This window comes from Microcebus murinus, chromosome 7 (assembly GCF_040939455.1).
Source record: "Microcebus murinus isolate Inina chromosome 7, M.murinus_Inina_mat1.0, whole genome shotgun sequence".
NCBI classification, from domain to species: Eukaryota; Metazoa; Chordata; class Mammalia; order Primates; family Cheirogaleidae; genus Microcebus; species Microcebus murinus.
Window position 1 is genome coordinate 100,774,461 of NC_134110.1, and position 25,115 is coordinate 100,799,575.

A 25,115-nucleotide genomic window follows, 5' to 3' on the forward strand; every position below is an offset into this window, starting at 1 on the left:
CACTGCAGGTAGAATTTGATGTTTCTTCCTTTTCAGCACTTAAAAAATGTTATACCACTTCCTTTGGCTTCCTCCAAGGAAAAAATGTGTTAGCATCCTAATTGATATCCTTGTATAGGTGATGTGTCATTTCTCTGTAACTGTTCTGAAGACTTTTTTTTTCTATCTTTAGTTTTCAGAAGTTTTTTTCTATCGTTAATTTTCAGAAGTTTAATAATGATGAGTGTTGAGGTGAGTTTCTTTGGGCATATTTTACTTTGGATTTGATCAGCTTCTTGAATCTGCAGGTTTGTATATTTCACCAACTTTGGGAAGTTTTCAGCTATTTCTTTCAATCCTTTTTTATTACCACATTTTTTTCTTCTTTTCTTCTGGAACTTTGATGATATAAAAGCTAGATATTTTGTGTTTGTTCCACAGATCCTTGAGTCTATAATCCATCTCCTGTCGAGATGGAATAAATTCCATTGATTTGTCTTTTAGTTTGCTGTCATCCTCATTCTACCAGTAGGACTTTTTAAAATTTTGGCTATTGTATTTTTCAGTTCTATAATTTCTATTTGTTTTTTTTTCCAGAGCTTCCATTTCATTGTTAAAAATTTATATTTCTAAATTTCTTTTAGAAATTTATCTTACAAATTTCTAAGGGAATTTATAATTAATTATCAAGAGTTTATGACAGCTGTTTTAGGACCCTTGTCGGATATCTCTAGTGTCTGACTCATGCTGGGACGGGCTTGCCTTGGTTGTCTTTTCCCATTCAAACTGTGGTTTTCCTGGTTCGCCATCTGGTGAGTGATTTTTAATTTTATCCTAAATGTTTTGGTTATGATGTTAGAAAAGTATTCTAGTTATAACTTCTTTTATTAGCAATTTCCCCTTTTGGGGATTTAGCAAGTAAGTCTGGCCTACGTTAGTATCCCAGTGGCAATTTGGTCTTCAGAGAGCTTGCAGTGCTGTTCCGTCTTCCCTGTGCTGTGGGTGCTGCCGGGGCTCCTCCTGGACCTCTGCTGCAGGAGAAGGCACTTGCCTGGGCTGCCTGCTGTCATCAGGTGACCTTCTGGGATTGGGGCTGAAGCTGCTGGGTCTGCATCTCCCTGTGCCACTGGGTGGAGAGCAGGGAGCCACAGAGTTCCTTTGGCTGCCACTGTGGGTGGATGGGGCCACCTATCTTGTCCCATCTGCTGGTAGATGGGGGCTGGGATGGTCCTGGGTTTTACTGTTGCATTGCTGGTGGACCAGGCAGTGCACAGGGGCTCCTGTTGTGAGGTGGAGGTTGGGGTTTTGCATGAGCTCTTCCTAGTTGGGCTTCTCCTTTCCTAGCCATTTGGCCAGAGAAAGCAGCTCTTTGTTTTCTTTTTCCTTTTCCTTTTTCTTTCCTTTTCCTTTCTCCCTCCCTCTTTCCCTCCCTCCCTCCCTTCCTTCCTTCATTTTTCTATGACTGTTGGTGGTCCTGAGTTACAGGACTGTCTCCAACCTTTGGAGGTTTGGAGGGTAGACGGTGTAGCAAAAGAAAACCCAGGTAACTCACCAAGTTATTGACCTTCCTAGTCAGGCTTCCTTTTGTCTTTGTAACTTTCAGAGTCACTTTATTGTTGTATGTGGAATAATCTCAAGGTATTTATTGTACCTAGAGAGAGGGAGCAGTGCAAAGTGAGTTGCACTTGTTGTAGCTCCGTCTTTTCATGTGCTAGAGGACCAGGTGTTGGTCAGATCAATCAATGGAGAATTATTGTTTATACACATCGTATGAGGCATTGAGTTTGTTAGAATTCAGACTCCATAGTGCCAGGACAGTATTGGGAACCACATAGTTAAAGCAGAGGGAGAAACCAGATAATTTAAAAATAATAATGATATTATAGTAATAACAGCAAATATTTATTGAGTGCTTAGTCTGTTAAGCATTTTGCTAAGCACTTTTGTAGGGTCATCTTATTTAATCCCTTAAAGTAGACATTAAGGAGGATACTATCTCCATTTTACAGCGAAGGGAACTTTTCTTTAAGGAGATTCATAACTTGCCTAAAGGCATATTTCTGCAATCTATAGATTGAGGATTCAAACACAGAGCTGAGCCCAGCCTCAGTCTTACCCATTTCCCACAGCATCAGGTGTCAATGGGAGAATGTTCCAGTCCTATAAGGCAGGGCATGGAAAAGATGCATATCCTTGGGCAATTTACAACCTTTCTGAACCTGTTTTCTCACCTATAAATGTGATTAATATCAATTTCATAGTATTGTTATTAGGCTTTTAAAAGGCCTACTTTGTAAGCTGCCAGGAGAGGCAGGAAGGAATGTAGGTCCACAGAGGACTGCGCTGGAAGGTCTGGTTGTAAGGGGAGGTGTTTCTTCATCTGCTCCCAGGGGGCCTGGGCTGGGGTGGTGCCAGCTCAGTGTGTCCTGACAGGCAGGAAGCATACATATGGCCACAGGGGAAAGGCTGTGTAGGGAGATGGGAAATTTCAACTCCAATTATTTTGTTGAGCCGGTCCTTTTATTTTTTATTCTAAAAGGAAATCCACTTTTAATATGTATGACTCCTAAATTACTCTAACCTTATTAGACAAAGCCCTTCAAGTACTTCCTCAATTATCCCTCTTTATCTCCATTACCTGGTAGCAATGTTCTCTGCCACTCTGTTCCTTTTTGTTTTGTTTCTTTCTTTTTTTTTTTAACAACTAAACACAAAAGTATATGGACTCATATTACTAGAATCTGAGAAAACTTCCTTAGACTTTAAAAAATAGGGTAATGGTTTACTCAAATATTTAACATCATTACATGTGCTCTTCTGTAATGTCTAAATATAAAAGTGAAACATCATCATTTATAAAAAGAAACCCAGATAGCCTGCCCAGTTATAGGCCTTAGCACCATTAGCTAATATTTATCGAATACTAAGTGCAAAAGGTTGCTGCTATTTTTTAGGCCAGCAAAGAGCAAATGCTGATTTTATGGAAAGAACGACAGCATTACCAAGCCAAGCTGCAGCCCAAACTGCACAGGGCTGGAAAAGTACAAGAGTATGTAATCAAAATATCAATTTACAACCTCCCCTAAAAACTGGGTGATACTCAGCAGGCCTGTGAAAGCAACAAATCCTATGAGGCTAATCAAATATTTCAGTGCATGGACAAGGCACTCTCTCGGTGAAAAATGGAAGTCTTCCACATTTCTGTGAATGCTAATGGTCAACAGGAACATTTCAAAATCAATACACATAAAAGCATAGGTGAGGATTTCATGACAATAGCATGACCCTCCTGGAAGATGAAAATATAGCCTGGAATATCTTGTAACTGAACATTTTACCTTAATTGTGATTTTTTAAACAGCAAGAAAAATGTATGGATAACAATACAGCATTCTTCAACATGTAGCCCCTAAATCTTCAAATAACTCGAAGGAAGATGGAATTTAACGGGTTTTTATTGTTGTTGTTGTTAAAATGTCCTCCCACGCTGAAAGCACGTGGTAATTTTGTAGTCTCACGGAGGGCGCCAAGTGCGCCGGCAGGTTGAGGACGCGGGGAGGGTGCGGCGCGGGTCTGTCGGCGGGCCAGTCTTCTCCCAAGTGCCAGGGGAGGAGGCGGGAAGGAAGCGTGGCCCAAATCCTTTTTCTGGTTATGGGAGGACCCGCCCCACTTCCCCAGGGCCCTGGCACGCAATGGGCACGCGGTCCCAGGCCTGCCCCGACGCCGTTCCTCGGTTTTGGTTAGGGGAGCACTTCAGCAGCCACAGGGGTGGAGATTCTGGGTCGGTACAAGTGCCTGCGGGCTTGCAGTAATAGATCTTGTGCGATTTTATCACGCTCAGTTCCCATGGCCCTTTGGGAGTTAGGATATAAGGATTTCCCTCCACCTCCCACTCAGCCCCTCAGTGAACTCTCTCAGCAAAGACCTTCTTACCCCTGCCAGCGTACTTTTCTCCCAGAGATACCTGGTAGGTGTTCTGCTTTCCTTCTTTTCCTCCGTGAGGTCCTAGCTTCTAATGACTTTTCAGTTCAACATAGTTTCTGCTACTGCCCAACCGGATGCCTTGCCCTGGGCCCAGACAGGGGCAATGCAGAGTCAGCAGGAGTTGCGGCACAGAAAGAGTTACTATCACACGGCTCCAAGGGAGGAGATGGGAGAATTTGGGGCGTAAGAGTTTTAAAGTTGGGTTGGCGAACAAAGGGCTAGGGAATTAGGTCCGCCGATTGGCTCGGAATGAACTCACAGGGGTGGGAAGCAGAAATTGTCTTCTTGGTAGAGTGGGTTCTTGCGAAGGGGTTGGTGGGACTTGTGGGATCTCTTCCCATGTGTAGTCCCTGGCCTGGCTGACATTGGTTGATCTCCCCAGTGCCGGGTCTGGAAGACATCTCAAAGGCCAGTCCTAGGTTTTGCAATAGTGATGATATCTATAGAAGCTATTGGGGGAGTCATAAATCTTGCCCCTAGCAAGGCTCTGTGATATTTAAGCAATTACAGCAGTAGGCAAGATAGGGAACAATGGCTGCTTCACTTTTAGCTATCTCTACACTTTTGTAGAAATCAGACTTTTATCACAGCTCCTGTCTTATGGCCTTACATATTTAAACATAGGCAGTTTCATTTCCATGTTTGGCATTATAAGCTCTGAAAGCACAAACTGGCGAAACATGCATATTCTACTTTACCTTAACCATTTTATTCCTCAAAGAGGGCTCTAGTGGTCCCCAAGCCCAGGTACTAAATAGAAATCTGTCATGTAAACAGTATATTTAGCACCAGGAAGAAAATGTTGGTCTTGGATTAAACTTGGGCAGGGGAGACAGGAACAGAACTGCACTTTGCACATTGCAAGTTGCACATATCACTGGGTCCCCCAATGGAAGGGACATCTTGTGAAGGATGAGTGGAGGGAATCTGTGTGGAGGCAGATGGGGAGAAGAGTGGAGCACGAGGAAGCTCTGTCTCATCAGCACCCCATACGGCAGTTTCTTGCCCAAAGTACAGCTGGAATGGAGGGGAGGCAGTGCAGGGGAGGCAGCAAAGAGTCAGAGGCCAGGAGGCACCTGCCCAGGGTTAGAGTCCTGGGACATCAGGTGTGGGTGCTTACCTGTGGAGAGACGGGCTTTCTTATCTTGCATTTTGGCTATTTGCATGCTAGACTGGTATTCCAGGGGACAGCAAACAGTTTAGCTTGACTAGAGATAGCATGCTTATTTTCATTAATGTGTGATTTTATTTTTCTTTTCTTTCTCAGGAGAGCTATGTATTAAAAAAATGTCTAGTAACTTCTTTACAGAAATATAGAGTTGAAATAAAAAATCAGAACAAGTAAGTACTAGTGAAAAGGGTACCAAATTATAACTGGGTGTTACATTTTTAAGATCATGTTCAACAGTATAGTTTTTGTATATTACACTTAATGTATTAATAAATGCAAAATTTCTCTGATTTTTTGTTTGAGTCTTAGATAACTGTTCCACAGAAATCCTAACCAAAATGCTACTCTCTCTATGCTAGCAGGCTACCTGAGTTTTTGGCAAAGTAAAGTATCCAAGAGGGAATAACCCACTGAGTGTTACAAAGTGTAAAGTTAATCCCATAAAGTGAGAGTAAAACTACAGGGAGAAAGGCAGTGAATGCAGCAGTCTAAGGTAAAAGGTATCATCAAAACAAATGAAATTTGATTGGTTTTGCTTGTAGTTCCTAGAAGTTGCATGGAGCTAAGAGAAGTCCTGTTAAATGCATTCGGAGATTTAACATTTTAATTAAAGATTACTTTTTTGGGTGATTTTTACATTACTTAAATTTACTTTTGAACTTCATTGCTTTTATCAAGGACACTTTTTACCAGCCAGGTGGCTGGGGTAGGAGTTTGGTTCCTCGGGGTTATGGCAAAGAATATTGACCAAACAAATATGAACAGACAAACCATGGTGACCTAGGTTCATTGGGAAAAGCTAAAATTTTAGGTACAGAGGGACTGTATTTAATCAAAATTCACCCAAGGCAGCCAAATTTTAAATATAGGAAAGATATATCCAAACAACCAGATCCTGGGGCCAGTGACAGATAATTAAGGTAGGCATCACAGATCTGAGAGGTAGAAGTCAAGCACTGTGGTACTAGTGTCTAAATACTGAGTGCAATGCTAGGCCCTTTGTGTGGTAGCTAACATGGTTCTAGATTATCCCCAATGTTACGGACGAGAGACGTGAACTCTGACAGTGACTCATCTTAGGTTGCATGGCTAAGAAATACTGTTGTGGATTGGAACCAAGGTCTACTTGGCACCAACGCCCATGCTATTTCCAGTATACTAGACGAAAATAAGAAGTCAGGGGCCAATGAGGAAAGTTGCAGGGAAGCTGCCATGATCATCGGTGCCTCTGTGTGTGTGTGTGTGTGTGTGTGTGTGTGTGTGTGTGTGGTTTGACTTCCTAAACTGATGGAGAATGGAGAATGGGCAGGTTGGACTGGCCTGATGGGTGAGGGGTAGGGTCCATAAAAAGTTGTGGAACTCTCCAGGGTTGAGGACCTGCTATTCAGCAGAAATCAGAGTAAAGGAAAGAGTGTGCCAACTCTTTAAATAAAATCTGTACCCCAAGGAGATTTGTTTGATCTTTTCCTACATGATGAGGTGTCCCCTCAGGAAGACCCCTACCTCTCCAGACACTGGGATAAAGCCGCAGTGGTCCCTGGTCAGTGAGAGACGATGGCTTCCGTCCATCCCCAGTGACATCTGGGTTCAGAAGGCATCCAGCTAGCATTTGCATTTCACACAGGGTCACCTTGGTTTCAGGACTGGAGGTCAACCCTCACTCTCATGGCTAATGATCATGAGGACCAATTGGTACCTGCTGGTGACCTAGGAACCACCCTTTTTTTTATTCTGGTGGAGTAAAATTTGAAAATCTAAATATAATGTAATTCTCTCCTCTGTGGTATGTGATATAGTCTGCTGACATTTATTTTCTTAGTGCTTGCGTGCGTTTCCTTAGGCATAAGTTTTGTTCAGCTGCTAAGCTTCTTTCTTGGTCCCTTAGCATGTAAATTCCACATGCTCGGCTTAGCAGTCACACGGAGCCTGCTGATGACCATCTCCTTCACGGTGTCCTCATTCTTCCACAAAGAGTTTGCGCTCAAAGACCCAGAGCTGATCATTACAAACTCTTTTAAAAGTGTGAGGAGAAGAAACCATTAAAAACTGCAGATTAGCATGAGAAAAGTCATTGCATATCTAGTTACTATCACATGCAGAAAGTACTTAATAAGCTATAGTTTCCTCTTTGTAAATCACATTCATATTTATTTAGTTTTTAAATGGTTATGGACCAAAATTGAAAGTGCTTATAACCTCCACATCCTCACTCTGCCCCATGTTGAGGTTGTCGTATCTTAATTTTTCCACAAACTTGTAAGTGAATTGAAAAAGGAGGCCATTCTTCCCATCTGAAACAAGTTTCTTGGACAAATTATCCTACTAATGTTAAAGAAAAACATTATTCAATCATGCTTGTTAATGCACAGTAAGGAAGACTTTATTCAGGACTTTCCTAATAGGTACAGGGACCATTGAATGGCATTGTGCAGTGGTGAAGACATTGGGCTTACCTCCGAATACAGCACAGGCAAGTGGGAATCTATAGCCAAGCAGCAGGGTGGGGCTCAGTGGATAAAAAAGGCTGAAAGGCAACATCAGGAGTGAGGGGGATTCTGAAACCGGCTAAGAGGATTCTTGCTGAGGCAGGCCAGGTGGTCAGACTCCCCTGAGGTGTGGTGGAGGATGAGGAACCTGATCAGATATCCAGGGTGATCAGACATTGAGGGTGGGGCTTAAATGGACTTCTGTTGTTCAAAGGGAAGATTCTTCACCTAACCAAACTTTAGTCAGACTCCTGACCCTTCTCCTAGGCCCATCTGTGCACATCCTTGTAAAATCCAGTTTTAGCGAGAACCCTGCTAAGTCACTTCAGCAAGAACCCCTACCCTTGGTATCTGATCCCCTCGATATCTAACTGGGGTCCTCACCCTCCACCATCCCCCAGGCGCTGTCTGATCAGCCTGGCCTGTCTTCAGCAAGACTCTTGTTATGTTGGCTTAGCCCGAACCCCCCTCACCCCTGAGGTTTCCGGGTAGTGATTTTCCATCCTGACCCCACCTTGCTGCTGGCTAACAGTGCCTACTTGCCCAGCTCTACACTGAGGTCTCTTTTCCCCTGTTGAGATAGCTCTGAATAAAATCTGTTTTTACTGCTTTAACTACAGCCCAGCTCTGCTTTTTCTTTGATAGCGTCATAAAAACCACAAACTAGTTTTATAGGCGGTGTCTTAGTTTAGGCTGCCTACCATAAACTAGGTGGCTTTTAAACAACAGAAACTTATTTATCACAGTTCTGGAGGCTCAGGGTCTGAGATCAGGGTGCCAGTATGATTGGGTTCTGGTGAGGACCCTCTTCTGGGCTGTAGACAGCCAACTTCTTGTTTTATCTTCACATGGCAGAAGGAGGGAGAACTAGGTCCCAGGCCTCGTCTTGTAAGGTGCTAATCCCATTCGTGAGGGCTCCACCCTCAGGACCCAGTCACCTCCCAGAGGCCTCCTCTCTATACACCATCACACTGGGGATTACATTTCAATGTATATGAATTTTGGAGGGACACAAACATTCAATCCATAATGGGGATGAAAAGCCAAAAACTATTATTTCCGTGCAAATTAGTAGGGGGTAATTTTACTTTTCCCAATCTGATTTCAGCCCCACTCTCTGCACTGCACGGCCTCCGCACTCTGCACCGCTCCTCTCAGTGCTGCATTTGTTGGGTTACATTGACCCGAGAGAGAGAAGCACGTTGACTCTTGCATTACTTAGTGTTGCTGGAGGGCGACAGTTGTCTCACGGCTCTAAAAGGGCAAAATAATTTATTATGTTCTTATTGGAACAGAGGTTTAAAGTCATGTGTTTATTTTTCATTTGTGTTAATAAATGGAAATATTAATGTGCTATGCACTTCTGAGGTACAGATGTACAGATTTTATGTTTAGAAGTTTCTCACCTGTGTTCATTTGCTGTTCCTATTTAAAGGAATTTAAAAATTGCTAAACCACATGGCACAGAGGCAATACTATACAGAGAACAGCTGAGTAATTATCAAGGAACAATAGCACTCTTCACACAGACTGTCTTTCTGGATTTGAGGAAAGAACAAAACTTCAATGAGAGTCCAATCTGTAAAAGCGCAGTGAATCACAAATGCTATGCATCTATCCTTGATTGTTTGCATAGGTAATAACCATCATTAAAAGAAATTTCATGAATAAAATTGCGTCTTCTCATTAAGATTCAAATTATGATAGAAAATTACCTCTGGTTTATTTAAAATATGAGTGAAGTTTTGCATATAGTCTATGTGCAGCATCAGTAGCTTTCCCTAGTCCCTTGTTCCAAGCAAGGTTAAAGGATATTTGAAAAGGGTAGCTGAATACTAGCAGAAGGATGATTTTTTTCCCTCTAATGTGAATTGAAGCTAATTCTCTAATTCTTTAATTTTTTGTATAAGATGGCGTTTTCTTAGTTAAGAAAAACATCACAGAATCACTGAATATTCAGAGCTAATAGAGAAATTAGGATTATGTGCTTTCTTATCATTTTGAGGAACTGGAATCTGAGGTCAGTGTTCCATCCAGGGAATCCCAGGTAGACCAGTAGACTCAAAAACAAGCAGGAGCCAGTCCCAGACACTTTCCACTGTGTGCAGACTTCATGAATGCAAAGAGAGAACATGTGCACATTTCCCTTCTCAAGTCCATTGCCTCTGCCCTTATTTAAGTTCTCATCACCTGTCATTGGATATAGTTTATATTCAGTCCTTTATGTTATGTGGCACCATGCCAACAACACAACAGAAAATTGTGTTGGTTTGTTAGCAAAAGTTTATCTTTATTCTTTCTTAATAAAAACCACTGAACTATCATTGAATACCAAGACCAACCACTTTTGTGATGTATTTAAATACTCAACAAATGTTTAGGATAATGAATCTATCAGTTTTTTTAAAGTTTTTTTTTTTTTGAAAGAGAATGAAATGGTTTGCTTACATTTCTCTACTTCAATGCATTCTCCACAGTTTCCAGCTGTCTTTTCAAAATCTGTATCAATTTACATCATTGCCCTCTGCAAAAACTCTCCCCTGTTTCAGTGGGTAAACATCTGAAGGCCTCAGGATGACATCAGCAAGGACCCACATAATTAGGCTTCAACATTCTACATAGCAGCACCAGATTGTGGTAAGCATACAGACTCAAGGTGAATATTTAGAAAATCAAGGATGGATCAACATGAAGTTGGAACAACTACTGAAGTGTAGTTAGATTTCATTTATTTCTTTTGTCACTTTTTAATAAAAGGCCATATAATAGTAATTCTGGCATTCATAATGTGATCTCAGACTGCAGTCCAACTTGTATTAAAATCATAATGAGTGAGATGTGCACCGTCTGGGGGATGGTCACGCTCAAAGCTCTGACTCCAGGGGGGAAGGGGGCAAGGGTAATATATGTAACCTTAACATTTGTACCCCCATAATATGCTGAAATAAAAAAAAATTGTTTTAAAATGCAGAATTCATATCTTTTACAAACTTTTGTGGACCACTGTTTTATTTTTCAAGCATATCTGAACCCTTCAGCTGGGTACAAGTGTCAGAATTAGTTGGTCCCCTTTAAAGTTATTGTAGAAAATTTTTAAAAAGCAAAAAAATAAAATCAAACAAAAGGAAACAAAAAATCTTGAGTTAGAATGGAGGTATGTCTTGAAATTATGTCTAGATCTAGGTGAGGTTTAGTATAATTTTAAATTAGGTGATATTGGTATTGCTTCCAGTATTAATTAGTTTTTCTGACAGTGTAAAATCTGGTTGACTTTTATTGGATTTCCTACATGGTTCTATATTGCTGAGATAGACACTATTTAACCCTTAATCATTGTTTTCTTTAGTTTGATAGTTGGGTACCGTTAAGTGAATAGTAATTTTCTTCTGTTGACAGGTGGGTAGACTTTCTCATATTACTCTGAATATAAAGGAAGATAAGATATTATTTTTCTTTCCTTTCATGGGGTTGCCTGTCTTTGGCACCATTCTCCCATAGATCAGGAGATCGGGCTCTCTGAACTCCATTTCTAAGGTTTTCATAGCCAGCAGGGCTAAAACAAAATACACAGATATATAAATAATTAAGGCAATAGCCAAATCCCCTGACCTTGGCTTTGGACAAATGTCTGCAATTTGTTTGACATCCCAGAGAGCACTTCCACTGAGGCCTCTGACATATGTTGAAGAGGTCCACGAAATACTTCCAATATCACAGTTCCACTGTCATCACATTATACACTTAATACGGGAAATGTTCCATCTCTCACTTATAGGCATATATCACTCCAGAAACATAGGAAGTAATCTAATAAAATATTCATTCCAATAGAGTAAAAAACAGAGGTTTACATTCTCTAATCTCTAGAAGAGTAGATATTGAGCCCAGCTTTATGAAATAAGAGAAAAAAACTCTGCTATCACATTACACCACATTCTATAAAACAAGGTCAGTTGAATAAGTTGCATAAAAGTTTAAAACTACTCAGATGGTATATTAATTAGTCTGTTAGGGCTGCCATAACACAATGCCATACACTGGAAGGCTTAAACAATGGAAATCTATTTTCTCATATTTCTGGATGCTGGAAGTCCAGGACCAAGGTTTCAGCAGGTTTGATTTCTCCGGGGACCTTTCTCCCTGGCTTGTAGATGATGCCTTCTCACTGTGTTCTTATGTGGTCTTTCCTCTGTGTGCACGTCCCTGGCATCTCCCCATGTATCCAAATTTCCTCCCCTTAGGAGAACACCAGTCATTCTGGATTAAGGCCCACCCTAATTGCCTCATTTTAACTTAATTACCTCTTTAAAGGTCTATCTCCAAATACAGTCACATTCTAAGGTGCAGGGGGATAGAGCTTCAGTATATGAATTTGGTGAAAGGGCATAATTCAGTCTATAACTGGTGGATCTCCTGAAATCATTCTGATCTCTCTCTTCATCCACAATCCTCTTCTAACTCTGCTGGCCTTCTTTCTGAGTCAAACCCAATTATCTATGGGTCTAAATATTGATAGTCCCTAAGAGGTATATGATGGCAACTGGCCCCAGTACCTCTGTTTTAGATCTAAGTTGGTCCCAATTTGAAGAGAGTTGACTTTTCATACACCATTTCCCACATCCTGTGTATTTACCAGATTTCATCACAGAAGAGTCTAAAATCCTTTTCTTCAAGATCCTGCAAAGATCTCCAGGATCCTGCAAGATCTTGCATTTTTGATTGAATATGCACTCAAGTTGATCACCAGCAACCTTAGGAGTCTTGGCTAGTATTCTTAAAATGACCATGAATCCAGACCATAGATACATCTTCCTAAATCTGTAAGATCTGAGTTTGACTTGGCTGGAGTGACACTCATTTGTATGCGATTCTGACTCTTTGGTCAGACTCTGAGTCTGATCTTCTGGCAGAATTATCTCATGGTTGGATTTTGAGTTATTTATGCATTGGAGACTGTCATTCAATATTGACCAAATATATTTTGTTTAACATGGAATCCAGAAATAACCCAGTTATACATTAAATATTTTTATAGGAGAGGAGAGTATCAAGAGTATAAATATTAATAAACTACATTATCTCTGCACCATTGGCTGTTCCCATTCTTTGGATAATTCCTCTACATTTCTAATCCAACATCAGTTAGAAGGCTTGGGGATCATAACTAATTCAAATAATTACAGAAAATAAGAGTTTATTTTGAGTGTTCTTTATCAAGAAGCAATGTGCTAAGGAAACACAATGAGAAAATGTGCTGCTGCTTCATTTGTAAAACAAATAAAAATTCATTTACATTCATTCTTTAAACATCTGAATTCTCAACACAAATGACAAGACTCTTGTCCCATTAGAAAAACAAGTATAGTTTCTTTAATGATTAGGATTATAATTGGGTAATATGCTTAATATATATTTACCAATTCAAGAAGTTAGAAAATACAACATAATACACATTGCTCACACATTCACATGAATTGCTCACACATTCATTTTCAATATTAATTCATTCTAGAACAAGCAATTATTGGTAATGACAATTATGTAAATGACAACTGAAATAATATAATTTCATGTGATAATATCTTCCCAAGAAACTAATAAAATTTGAATAGCAAAAATAATCTAAGATAAATGAATGAAAAGTCTATTTTTTAAAGTGCTATCGTAATTAGCTATAATGTAATCATTTGAAACTGCCGTGTTTTTCTCAAGTTGGAAGTTATTGCTGCATAGATAAGGAACTTCATAGCTGAATGGAACCTGGATAAATTACAAATGACAGGCTTTTAATATGTGTTATTTAATTCACAGCTTCAAAATTTTGCAAAGGAACAAATGAAATTACATTTTCTACATGGTAAGATGAGTGTCACTTTTAGTTTGTCATGGAAATATTCCCTTTATTGCAAGAATCATTCATTCAATTTTAAGTAAAATTGGGCAATATATATGGGCTACCTACAAGTGTTTGAACACGATCTTTTTAGAATTTTATTTGCTGTCAATGAAACATTCTTACTTAACTGAGAAATAAATGTGAACAGTATATTTTTTCCTTTTCAAAGTTTTCTAATGGTCTGGGCAAGAAGGTAGAATTTGGAGGCCTTCAGGAAAGGTTAGTGGATAACTGATGCTTGAATCTCTATTTCCTGCTCTTTATTAATATTTTCATCAAACTATTAAAAAACAGCTCTTTGGGGGCTGATTTTCCCTGTGTGCCTTAAAGATAGTATATACAGAATAAATCCTTGTTAAATGTGCTAGAATTCTGTAATATATGCAGAGATTAGAAGTGCATGTCTCTAGTACTAAAGTTTTGACATAGTCTACAAAGGAAAAATGTCTTAGCTATAAAGTGATGTAATTTTAGAGTTAGAAGAAAACTGTTGACTTAAAAGACAGTTAGCTTGATTTCCCATTCTTGTGCTGATTTGTTCACTTATTTATCTGAGATATATAAGGCCCCCCAGGCGCCAGGCGTGGGGCTGGGCTTGGGAGTGCAGAGACCGCTGGAAGGAGGGTCAGTATCTAAGAAGCTCAAGTGAAACGCGTGGAGCCAGGCTTCAAAAGGGCACCGTTCCCGGGGAGAGAGCCAACTTTGTACTACTGGATGGTCGAACGTGCACTTCCTAAGGTGACTCCCACTGCCTCGACTTACCCGAGACGGACTGGCCGGCTCAGGAAGCCACTCGCGGAAACACCGCGCCCTGCAGGCCCGGGAGCAACAGATGGATGCGGCCAGGACAGTGTGGCTGAGGGTGTGATCAGAACCCCCAGCTTTTGCTGACTTTCCTACGTTAAACAAGCACTTTCTTCTTGGGCGTAACACCTGCTCAGTGACATTCACATTTCGAACAGTAAATACCCTGATTGCGCCCCTTAGGCCCCTCTGCTCTGCACCCCAGCACACAGCGACTCTGCCGGCAAAGCCTCGCGCCGCTGTGCAACAGCGGGCTCTTTTCTTTGAACTGTTGATAGTTTTCTTTCGCAGACTTTTCTCCAGCGTCTGTGCCTCTGATTCTTGTTTACATGACCGCCCCACGCAACTCCCGCTTCCGCCTGGAACCGCCCTGGCGTCCGCACTCCTCTCTGTGCTCCAGAGCCTCACAGCCCCGGCCGCCCTGCGCCACCTGATGGGATCCTGTTTTCGGAACACCCCTCCTTGTCTCTTTCCCCAAGTCCCCTTCACACCCCACTTCCTTCCGTCTGGCTCCCTCGCTGTTTACACCGCATTCCCACGTGCAGATTATTAAACATCAGTCAGGCTAAAACATAAAAATAATCTAGTTTCATTCAATTTCAACACTGCACTCTGCCCATCTGCTCAGAGCTTAGTGTGCTGCAGAGGGGCCATTCTCCTGGGGCCCTGTATCCGACACCAGGTAGTGTAGTCTACAGTACTGTCAAAGAACAAAATTTCAAGAAATCGAGTTTTGAGATCTAATTGGCTTTTATTAGTGCTTCATGAATTGGACGACATTCCATCTGTGAAACAGAAAGGTGTTCTGCAGAGCTGAGCAGAGGGGTGGGCTCCATAGGCAGCAAAGACTGAAGAAAGCGGAAAGAAGGAACAAAAAGTGGATCTGTCATTTCAAAGTTCCCTTGATGAGTTAGACCACAGGGCACTTCTTTCTCATGCAGGCTCACGTTGACTGGGCCCCTCTCAGTTGGTTTTTGTGAATCTTCTAGGTTTCTTGTTTTTGTTTTTGATTTTTTTAAAACCTGGCTTGTTTTTAAGTTTAATTATGTAACATCTAGCATGACTGATTCCATTCCGGTGGAGTCTGGTCTGGTCTAATGTGGGAGTTTAGCCTACAACAATGGCCTTTCGTGAACTTTATTTGACAATTTCCTCCTTTTGACCAGACTCTCAGCCTATACTGAGAGATGTCATCAAAATCTATGGCACTAGCACTGCTCTCAGTCGCCCTGACAGCTGGGTTGTCTTTGTCTTAGCATGGAACTCAGAAGTCACAGTGTCGGGCTTGTGGAAGAAATGTTCCTGTTGTTGTTCACCTTGCTTTTGTTGCTCTAATCATAGTGAGACCATCTGGTATATCGTTGATGGCAACAAACAGACATTTAAAGCCCTTGAGAGAATGCACCAAGGAGATTACCATGAGGACTGTTGGGAGGATATACCAAGAGATTGCAGGATCCTTCTTAGCCGAGGCTCCTGCGAACCAAACTGAACAACAACAACAACAACAACAAACCCAAATAAACTAAACAAATAAATAAAAAATAAACTAAAAATAAACAAACAAAAAAACCCCTAAAGGTAATGGCTAGAAAAAACTATCAACTTGGACTCTGAGTCCAGAGGGCAGTCAGTTGACAAGATACCTAGAGGTCAAAGCATATTTTCCTGGTTGGGGTGTGACTGTCTCTGGTTATGGCATCGGGTGTTCCAGTGCGCTCCTCGAGCCACCCAGACATCAGGTGTGAGGGTCGTCTCCTGAAATCTACATCAAGCTGTCCTGCTCCAACTTGTAGGGTTTTAGGAAAAGAATAATCTTTGTCCTTAGCGATTCCAAATTAGGAAGGTGAAAGAAAATTGAAAACATGAGTTTGGAAAGCCACATTCAGATATTGGAGGAAACTAGAAGAATTCAGGATCCAGTCTTGTCTACAGATAAATAAGAGAAACCTTGAAAACAATGAACAGAGCTACAATCTAAAAACTGGTGTATTATAGTTTTCTTTTGAGGCATAATTTTTCTCTCTATAGCTGCCCCATTTTTGCCAAAGATGATCACAATAAGACTAATTTATTTGTAAAATAAGTCTAGTCTCACTAAACTGGCCTGATTATTTACTTAAGTGCAGCAAGAATAGTGATTGACCATATATAGGATCTTTTTAGGCCAGCCTTGCTGGAACTTTTGATGAGGTATCCCAGATTAGACTTTTAAAAGTCTCTTGAGACCAGGAAGCCAAGCCAAGGACTCACCATCAGACTTTGCCCACAATATCTATAAATGTGGGTGATTCTTCTCTTTTTGAGATCCCCAAAATGTTTTAAGGTTCCTGGACATTCTTTTCATAACACTGGTAAACCCTTAAAGCCAGGTGTTCTACACACATTGTCAAATATGGCATTCCAGTCAAAGCCTTGATAATATGACCAGCATTTCCTAATTGTGTTCTTTTATAAAGAAAACAAATTCTTATTGAACTTGGCAAATAGCTATATTGCCATGAAACTAAAAATACATGCTAATAGTTTTTGAAATCTGGAAAGATCATGTAGACATAAAAAGCAATTGTTTCAATTCTGTTTACAAAGGTATAATCTGACAAATATCTGTAAGCTATAAATAACTTAAGAGAAGAAAAAAAGGTTCCCTTAAATCTGGAAAACAAAACATTAAAGAACCAGCAAATTTTCAAATAAAAAGGCTGTAATAACCTGTAATTCCTGTAATAACCTGTAGTAACCTGTAAAATTCTTCCTCATTAGTTCATTGAGTCCCATGTTGTTAATTCTGATTATGCTTGATCTTGGTTGCCTGTTTCTTAAACCTGTGGACCCATCAGATTATTCATCAGAATTCTGGAAATTCTTACCCAGTCTAATGGTATAATTTTAAAGTTATCAAAAACTTGTACTTTTCAGTGTCCTTTAAATTGTGATCCCCAACCTCCAGGGCCGTGGACCGGTACTGTTATTTATAGCCTGTTAGGAATTGGGCTGTGCAGCAGGAGGTGAGCAGTGGGCAAGAGAGCAAAGCTTCATCTGTGTTTACAGCCGCTCCCCATCCCTCACATCGCTGCATAAGCTCCGCCTCCTGTCAGATGGGTGGCAACATCAGCTTCTCATAGGAGCATGAACCGTACTGTAAACTGAGCATGGAAGGGATCTAGGTTGCAGCTCCTTGTGAGAATGCAATGCCTGATGATCTGAGGTTGAGCTGAGGTGGTGATGCAAACCCTGGGGAGCGGCTGCAAATACAGATTCTCATTAGCAGAGAGGTTTGACTGCACAATAAATGTAATATGCTTGAATTATCCCTAAACCATCCTCTCCCTGACCCCACCCTACCCCTGCATCTTCCATGACACTTGTCCCTGGTGCCAAAAAGGTTAGGGACCGCTGCTTTAAATGAATCTCCTTGAAGATGAAACACTTAAGGATGATAGTGCTTGCAGAAGCTTTCAGGGAACGACTAGAGCAAACCAACCAACTGTTTTGTGAATGACAAGACTTAAAATGACCATAGTGAAAATGTGATGAGATTTCATTATAATAATGACGCCAGTGACAAGGAAATTTGGTTATTTCTGCAGCATACAGGCATACAACATTTAAACACAATAACTGAAATTAGGACTGACATACAAAGAGATATAAAATTTCTAGGAATTTTATACAATTTCTGGAATATTCATATCAATAATATACCCACAGAAAAAACTTAAAGGTTTAGTATTCCTTATTATTTGACAATGCTTCTTATATAATTTAATATATTAGATAAGCCTAATTAGTTTAATATTTCTCTTTTGCAAGGTGAGAGAAAATCCCTTTGAGACTTTTTTTGTGTGTGAATTTGTTTTTATTGCGGTATAGGACATGGGGTGGAAAACGTCACCATGGGGTATGGCCCCTCACAGGAATGTCCATTCTCATCTTCCTGGGGTGCTTTGTGGAGCTTTTCCTTCTTCTTGGAGCTGCTCTTGCTCCCGGCAGTGTTTTCAGGCCCGCTGCTGACTGTCCCTCCTTGGAAGAGAATTTCTTCTTTTTCCCGGAGACGTTCTTGTTTCCTGCTTCTTCGGGATCACTAACTGCTTCCTCTGTGGGTGAAGATTCCCTCCTCTGGGGACGACGTGTGCTGCCAGTGGCCTCCTTGAGGTCACGACTGCCCAGCTCCTCCTTGGAAAAAGGTGTTTTTTTCTTGGGTTTGGAGACAGACAGATGGGCAGCCTTCCACTCCATTCTCCCGAGGAAGCTCCTGGAGCTTTTGCTTTTTCTTCTTTTTGGATTTTTCAGCTGTCTCCTCACACTTCTCCAGAGCACAGCTGCTGTTTTCTGAAGACACAAGGGCAAGCGCAGCGGCTGTTTCTCTCCCTTCTTCAAGGGTTTCTTCTCCTGTTTCTTAGTTTCCTGGTGATCTCAGCCACTGCTTCCTCTGGCTGAACCATTACTTCCTTCCTGCCACCACCATCCAGATTCTGTCATGAATCTCTCCAGTCCCATAGAAGGACAGCCATTCCTCCACTTGTTTTCAAAGCTTCTCCCCAGATACACTCACAGGCACCTCAGAGAAGCAGTCATTCATGGGGCAATACTGCATTTGTTTGCCAGGTTTCAGAAGATACGGCCTTTCTTCTCGGCAGGTGTTCGGCCAGTGAAGGTGGGGTGGAAAATGAGTCCAGATTTTGGTGAGTTACCCTTGTCTTTAGGGCTCTGAACAGGGCCTTTTCGGTCCCAAGGATCTGTTCTGTGGATGCTAGGTACCTGGCCAGGCGGGGGAGGCAGCCAGCCTGAGGGATGACAGCACCTGCCACTTCCCTGGTTAGGGCTGACAGGCTGGAGGCTACTTGGCTCGTCTTGGAGTGCAGGCAAGTGTGTAGGCTTGGCAGTGCTCTGACAAAGACAGCACGATGGGAGAAGCTCTCAATGTTCGTCAAGCCAATGGCAGACATATCCGTGCCCATGGAGGACCATGAGGCATCCAGAATAGCCTTCGTCTTGGCCCCAACCACTGTTAGCTCCTCCAGCTTCTCCAGCTTTTCCTCATTCAGCTCCCTTCCCTTCGCAATGAACTGGATGAGGAGGCAGTATGTGGCATTGCTGTTGATCTTCACCAGCTCCAGAAAGTGACACCCATACCACTTTCTGTCACCCACAGAGCAGGTATTGATGTCTTTATCCAGTTGATCCAGGAGACTAATGGACTGGATGATCACACTCCCACTTGGTTCACATTACATTTAACTTTGGCACAAGAATAGCTGTGCCCCAGTGCCAGTTGGACTTTACAAGCTGACAGGTCGGTCAGACTCTTCACCACGTTATGGAAGTGCAGATGAACTCCTCGCAGGACCTCGGCCATCACGCCTCCGATCTACACCCTAACGCCTCTTGTACCACAGCACCAACTTTGGAATGCCCTACCCCCAGGAGTACTTTCTTCTTTCTGGAGGGCAAGTGGATCTCCAAAAGCCGATGGAGGTGCTCATGAGCAACACCTTCAGACTCCACACTGGCATCTTCCAAGGCAACCTGGGATGAGGCAGAGGGACAGACGGCCACTAGGGGAACGCGGCTGTGGAATCTGCCCAGGTTGAGCACGTGCTCCTCCACCTGCGGCCGCAGCAGACCCATCTCCTCCGCCTTCAGGGCCAGCGGTGCACAGCCCACCGCACTCTCAGCAGCACGTGCACCAGTGCCACGCGCCCACTCTGTGCGGCCGCAATCCCTGGAGATGTTGAAGGGGCTCTCTGGAACATCTGCAAACTAGTTAGATGTCAAAAAGATTGAATTTAGAGTTTTGAGAAGTTTGTCAAAAATATCAAAGGTTTGAGACAGTTGATCAAATAGGATCCCAGGTCATTGTGGAACAATATTCACTTAACCAGAGTAATAATTAAAAGACTTCAAGGAAAATACAGAAAGTTACATAGTTATAAAAAAATTTAGTAGAATGGATACAGTTTTCTTATGTTATCAAATATCTGATAAGAGACAACATGAAACATAGGAAATTATTTTATAAGACAAAAAAATCTTTGTTTTCAAGGAAGATCACTTAAAGGATTTTAAAAAATCTTTTAAGAAGATCAATGCTCCAAGAAAACTTTGTCCTTTTAACAGACATAATATCAACTTCTAGGTTTGTACCAATATACTTTTGATAGTAAGGCTCATTTTTAAAACCCTTAGATGCCTAGGAGTATAGAGAGATATGTCAAGATCTAATCTCAGGTCTTCCAAACTGTTACTCTCAATTAATAATTCTCTTGGAAGAAACCTAATGATTGTGACAACTACCTCAAATCTTTTATGGATATACAAAGAGAAGCATTTATATAAAATATTACAGACAGATTTATATATTATATGCTTATGTAAAGAGAAACATTTATATAAAATATTATAGGTAGGTTTTTCCCACCTGTGGTCATTTTGATTGCCCTGGCTAAATAAAACATATTGGTTGGGGTTACATGGCATCCCTGATGGGTATTTAATTAAGAGAAGGAAATAAAGAAGCATAAAGCTCACCACATGGTGCACGGTTGGAGCCAGCACTTTTTGATTACCATTGGGGTCAAATGAGACAAAAGCCACACAGTTGCAGGTCCTAGAATGCCCAGAGATTTAGCCCTTGGGCTTTTCCTTTCTGTCAGTAGCCCTCGATCATCAATCAAGAAATTGGTTAACATATATTTGGGAAAAGCAAGAAACAGAATATGCTTTAGAAACTTCAATTCTGGGGGGAAAAAGTTTAAAGAATGTATTTGGTTGTGTTTTTACCCACAAGGAATTATTCTTGTTTTTCATACCTGGCTGAATGTTGCTAAAGGACAGAGAATTCTTGTTTTTGTAATATGCATACTGGACCTGTACATCTCAAATAGAATCTGGCAAGAATTTTGCTCTGTATGGAGATACCTTTTATCTTGGTCGGAGTTATAATCATCATAAAATCTGTGAACTTAAATAAAATAAATAATACAAATTAAGCAATCATAGCAGACGAAGCTCTTAGTAATCTTTAAGTGAAAACAATGAGGAAGCATGTTATACAGCATGATATTGAGTTCAAATAACTATCGAACTATGCCCAAAGTACAGGTAGTAAATGCATATTAAATGAGTTCAATATGAAAGCTTAGGTGTCATTTAGATGTAAACATGATACTTGAATAAAATCTGGGGATATTTATTAAGGAAACAAAAATTGTAGGCAAAGATTACTATGTTGATAGAGTTTTTTATAGTCAAACATCTTTTACATACATTATCATCACATTTCATCTTCAATCATTCTTAGAGGAAATCAAAGAAGCATCATAATTTGCATTTTAAAGATGAGGGAAGTGAGGATGAGAGGGCCACACCACTGCTAAGTGTTCATCCCTAAAAAACTTCATCCATTGCTATATAGGAATCAGAAGGCACATCTCTGATGGGAACCATGCTTTTCAAGGTAGAATCATGGCATCCAGCATTTAAGTAAGTGGAGGGAACAGAGAGAAGTTATCAAGCAGGAGAATACCAAAGGCCACTGTGAGGTTGAAATCACAATTTATAAATTCACTGATTCCCACAACCAGGATGGATGTATTTTCTACGTAGCAGTTATGCAGTTGGCAGAGAGCATGGAGAGCAATACTAGGAAACTCCCACTCAGATATCACTGTGCGAACTTGAAAGTGACCACACAACACATAGTGACCACATAACAGAAATCATATTAACTAGGCAGAAATAAACTATGCCTGGGCAGATCAATATTTTAGATCCAAAGATGTTCAAAGAAGAGACAGAAGACCATATTTCAGGAACCCTACAATGTCATATAGTGCACACTTAATTAATGTATTGAATTGAATGACAGAGTGAGTGACATGGTTTTACTGATTGACAAAATCCTCTTCATCTACAAGCTACTGCTCAAGAAAATGGAACACATGTCCTAACTGCCTTATTCAATGTCTAGTTAAGCTTTTATAACATTTAACTTATCATTGAATATGTTTCTGTACCTATCTCTGGTTGAGACAAATTCTAATCAAGGAGTATATTTTCCACACTTCCTATTGGCCTTTAGTTTGATTATTTTTTAAAGATCTGTTTATTTATATGTGAAATGAAAATACTTTGTCTCAACTTTTAGAAATGGGGAAGAGAAGAGAGCTATTGTACTAGTCAGGATTCTCAATCCAAACATACGTATGAAGGGGAAGAGAGGGAGATTTTAAGAGGTTGCTCATGCAGTTATGGAGCCTGACAAAACGCACATGCTGGCTGGAGCTTCCTAAGAGTTGCGGTTGCAGTCTTGAAAATGAAGGCTGGAAACAGGCAGAATTTCTATGTTGCACTTTGGAGGCAGAATTCCTTCTTTTTTGTGGGAACTTAGTCTTTATTTTGGATGCCTTCAAATGATTAAATGAGTCACACAAACATTGTGGAGGCTTATCTGTTTTACTCAAAAGACCACTGATTTAAATGTCAATCATGTCTAAAAATACCTTCACAGCAACACCTAGACTCTTGCTGGGCCAAAAAACTGGGCGGCATGACTATCCAAGTTGACATAAAATTAATCATCATAGCCTTAAAAAAAAGAAGTATATGTTATATTTTATATTCTTTATTCCATTTTGTTCTCAACTCACAAATATCACCTGTCACCTTTCTATGTCACACAAACATAATGGCAAGAGTTTGGCATTGGTAGTCATTGTTTATGTTGATTTGAATCATTGGATGACTTGTGAAACAAGACACCAATTTCAGGACAGAAAAGGGATGGTAAAGCCTGCGTAGAGGAACCTGATCTTCTTTTCTATTTGTTTCTTTCACTTAGGATGAGTTTCCTTACTTATATGTTTGTAATGTGCAGCTATCCAAGAGCTAAGGAAAATCCATTGTATCAGCCATGGTCCTTAGTTCCAACTTTGCTTCATATTTCACAATAACAATGTAGCATTGTACTTAATATGTTTATGTTTCTGTATGTTTATATGTGTATAGAGTCTTCTAAAACTTTTCTGTCTACAACTTAACAGTTGTAAACATTTTCTGAACATGCCCCCGAGTGTTGCTCTATTGCTGTGTCTGTAATTTATACACACTATGCTGTACGTTGTACACATGTGTGGTCCCCAACCCCTGGGCGGTGGATTGGTCCTGGTCTGTGGCCTGTTTCGGAACCAGGCCACACAGCAGGAAGTGAGCAGGGACAAGCAAGTGAAGCTTCATCTGTACGTACAGCCGCTCCCCATTGCTCTCATCACCGCCTGAGCTCCACCTCCTGCCAGATCACCAGTGGCATTAGATTCTCATGGAAGTGTGAGCCCTCCTGTAAACTGAGCATGTGGGGGGAGGGATCTAGGTTGCACACTCCTTATGAGAAGCTAATGCCTGATGACCTGAGACGGAGCTGGGGTGGTGATGCTAGTGCTGCGAAGCGCCTGCAAATACAGATTATCATTAGCAGAGAGGTTTACTGCACAGACACCATAATAAATCAATTGATTAGAGACTCATACCAAAACCTATCAGTCAGTGGCAAGTGACAATTAAGCTGCATCTAATAGCAGGCTTTATAGTGGCAAGCGAGTTGATGTTCTTCAATTGTACGGCTGCATTTGGTGGCAGGGTTTAAGTCAGAATCAGACACTGATTTTAGTCTGCACATGGCATGCCCATTATTTTAGTTACCACTTCTGTCTGAGCCTCTTTCCCACACTAATCCTAGAGCTAACCCACAAGCTAACCCTAGCAAAAATGAGTAAAAACCCAAACATCGCTGGAGAGCTTCTTTGGAAAGGGGGAAAGATCCAGTGATGAAACAGCAGAAGACGCTAAGGCTGCCGACAAAATGAAAGCTGCATTTAAAAGAAAATTTAAAAGAAAATACCAAGAGTCCTACTTAAATCGTGGGTCTATTGCAACAGGTGATTCACATTCCCTAAGCCCACTTTGTACAATATGGGGCGACTGGCTTTCCAACGAAGCCATGAAACCTTCAAAACTGCTTTGCCACACGGAGACCAAGAACCCTGCATTAAAAGACAAGCCTTTGAAGTTTTTCAAAAGAAAAGAGATGTGAACACAAAGAACAGAAGCAATTATTGAGGGCCACCACTCCGTCAACTGTGTCTGCACTGAGAGCATCATTCTTAGTGGCTACCACATTGCTAATGCTAAGAAACCCTTCACTACTGGTGAAGAGTTGATCCTGCCTGCTGTTAAGGCCATTTGCTATGAACTTTTAGGAGAGGCTACAGTTTAAAAGGTGGCACATGTTCCTCTTTCAGCTAGAACCATAGCTAGACAAATTGATGGAATAGCAGAGGATATCGAGGCACAACTGTTAGAAAGGATTAGTGTGTCACTGTGGTTCACAATCCAGGCTGACGAGTCTACTGATGTTGACAACTAGGTAACGATGCTTGTTTTGTGCAATATAATTTTCAGAAATATGTACATGAGGATATGTTATGTACACTTTTATTGCCAACCAACACCATAGCTGCAGAACTATTCAAGTCTTTGAATGATTACATATCAGGAAAAACTGAATTGGTATTTTTGTGTTGATACCTGCATGGACGGAGTAGCCTCCATGACTGGACAGCTTTCTGGTTTCACTACTCAGGTCAAAGGAGGTCGCTTCCGAATGTGATTCTACACGCTGTGTCATCCATAGAGAAATGCTGGCTAGCCAAAGAATGTCATCTGAGCTAAACAACATTTTGCAGGATATGGTTAAAATTATCAACCACATTAAAGTGCATGCCCTTAACTCACATCT

The 25,115-nt window shown here is 41.0% G+C and overlaps 1 long non-coding RNA gene and 1 pseudogene across 1 annotated transcript in view; one reads left to right on the forward strand and one right to left on the reverse strand.

Annotated features, from left to right (window-relative positions):
* The first annotated feature begins 748 nt into the window (after positions 1 to 748).
* LOC105876407 (uncharacterized) overlaps positions 749 to 25,115 on the forward strand; it is a 93,669-nt gene continuing 69,302 nt past the window's right edge. Inside the window, exon 1 of the long non-coding RNA XR_012920050.1 lies at positions 749 to 791. This is a non-coding gene — a long non-coding RNA (uncharacterized LOC105876407). The remainder of the gene's footprint in view (positions 792 to 25,115) is intronic.
* LOC105876418 (nucleolar protein 56-like) lies at positions 18,173 to 21,437 on the reverse strand (annotated as a pseudogene).